Source organism: Littorina saxatilis, linkage group LG8 (assembly GCF_037325665.1).
Source record: "Littorina saxatilis isolate snail1 linkage group LG8, US_GU_Lsax_2.0, whole genome shotgun sequence".
Lineage (NCBI taxonomy): Eukaryota > Metazoa > Mollusca > Gastropoda > Littorinimorpha > Littorinidae > Littorina > Littorina saxatilis.
The window spans coordinates 41,476,776-41,479,275 of NC_090252.1; positions in this window are offsets into that span (position 1 = coordinate 41,476,776).

Consider the following 2,500-nt stretch of genomic DNA (forward strand, 5'->3'; position numbering starts at 1 on the left):
TTCACAGAAACAGCAACAAGCTAGAAGCTTATAGTGGTGTTCCTGCATGACAGTACAACATAAGGCCGTATGTTGCACCACACTTTGAAGTAATCCCACACTTTGAAGTAAATTACTTCAAAGTGTGGGGATGTGCCCCACACTTTGAAGTAAACCCATTTTTTACTTCAAAGTGTGGGGGGATCTTCCCACACTTTGAAGTAAACTCAGTTTTTACTTCAAATTGTGGGGGGATCTTCCCACACTTTGAAGTAACTTACTTCAAAGCGTGGGACTTTTGCATCGCCTGTTTGAGCCTGATGATTTTGTCAAAAAAAATGGCAAAGTCTTTTGGATGAGTGAACAGAAAAAGTGAGCGAGCCAAGAAACATAGTGATGTTTGTTATCAGGCTTTAAGCAATGTCCCATTGTTGAGTGTGACGAAAACTCGTGGTGACGATTTTAAAACATGTTGGGTCACGCATGGTCCAATCTTACATGGTCCAACCTTACATGGTCCAACCTTACATGGTCCAACCTTACATGGTGCAACCTTACATGGTCCAACCTTACATGGTCCAATCTTACATGGTCCATATATATATTATTGGACCATGTAAGATTGGACCATGTAAGATTGGACCATGTAAGATTGGATCATGTAAGGTTGGACCATGTAAGGTTGGACCATGTAATATTGGACCATGTAAGATTGGACCATGTAAGATTGGAGCATGTAGGGTTGGACCATGTAAGATTGGACCATGTAAGGTTGGACCATGTAAGGTTGGACCATGTAAGATTGGACCATGTAAGGTTGGACCATGTAAGGTTGGACCATGTAAGGTTGGACCATGTAAGGTTGGACCATGTAATATTGGACCATGTAATATTGGACCATGTAAGGTTGGACCATGTTATATTGGACCATGTAAGATTGGACCATGTAAGGTTGGACCATGTAAGGTTGGACCATGCAAGGTTGGACCATGTAAGATTGGACCATGTAAGATTGGACCATGTAAGGTTGGACCATGTAAGGTTGGACCATGTAAGATTGGACCATGTAAGATTGGACCATGTAAGGTTGGACCATGTAAGATTGGACCATGTAAGATTGGACCATGTAAGGTCGGACCATGTAAGGTTGGACCATGTAAGATTGGACCATGTAAGATTGGACCATGCGTGACCCAACATGTTTTAAAATCGTCATCACGAGTTTTCGTCACACTCAACAATGGGACATTGCTTAAAGCCTGATAACAAACATCATTATGTTTCTTGGCTCGCTCACTTTTTCTGTTCACTCATCCAAAAGACTTTGCCATTTTTTTTGACAAAATCATCAGGCTCAAACAGGCGATGCAAAAGTCCCACACTTTGAAGTAAGTTACTTCAAAGTGTGGGAAGATCCCCCCACACTTTGAAGTAAAAACTGAGTTTACTTCAAAGTGTGGGAAGATCCCCCCACACTTTGAAGTAAAAAATGGGTTTACTTCAAAGTGTGGGGCACATCCCCACACTTTGAAGTAATTTACTTCAAAGTGTGGGATTACTTCAAAGTGTGGTGCAACAGCGGTAACGGCTGAAAATTTGTCTCAATAAACCAAATCTATTAATAACGTAATGAACGTTGCGTAATGATGATAAAGAAAGACAGTAAAGGAAGGAAGGAGGGAAAGAAGATGAATAAAAGAAGAGGGATAGGTAGGAGATGTGCAGAAGTTAAAGTTGTTGTCCGGCTTGTAGAGCATTTATTCTGATTTACCCAAAGCGGCCTGAACGTTTAATGAACGAGTGTACGGTAGAAAAAAAATTCCTGTTCAAATCTGAGGAATACTGTCTGTCTCCGTTTAAAAGGTAGGGGAGGTGAATTATGTGATTGGGGAGGAATGAAAAGCAAGCAAACATGAAAAGAAAATTGAATGAAAATTGTACATCAAAACAAAAATCAGTTTTAGAATACATATATAATATTTATGGTGTTAGCGAGTAAGAGATAGGGAGGGAGAGAGGGACGGAGGGAGAGGGAAAGTGAGAGAGAGGGGGAGAGTGACAGAGAGAGAGAGGGGGAGAGAGAGAGAGAGAGAGAGAGAGAGAGAGAGAAAGGGAGAGAGAGAGAGAGAGAAAGAGAGAGAGAGAGAGAGAGAGAGAGAGAGAGAGAGAGAGAGAGAGAGAGAGAGAGAGACGAGTAGACGTATCGATTTTGTTTTCATTTTACATGTCTATCTGTTCGAAACGGCCGGACTGCCGGGGTGGGGTCAGTTGTCCGAGGGTCGGTTGTCTGGAAGGGGGGGGGGGGGGAGGAAGTTGTCGGGGTGAAGTTGTCCAGGGGGAAGTCGTCCGGGGGACAATAAGACTGCTATCTGTCGTCCCATTGTTGGGGAGAGGGGGGTCATTTGTCCGTGTGGTGGGGGGGGTCATTTGTCCGTGTGGTGGGGAGGGGGGGTGTCAGTTGTCCGGGGTAGGGGTGGGGGGGGGGGGAGTTTTCATTTGGGGAAGTTTTCCGGGGGGCAAT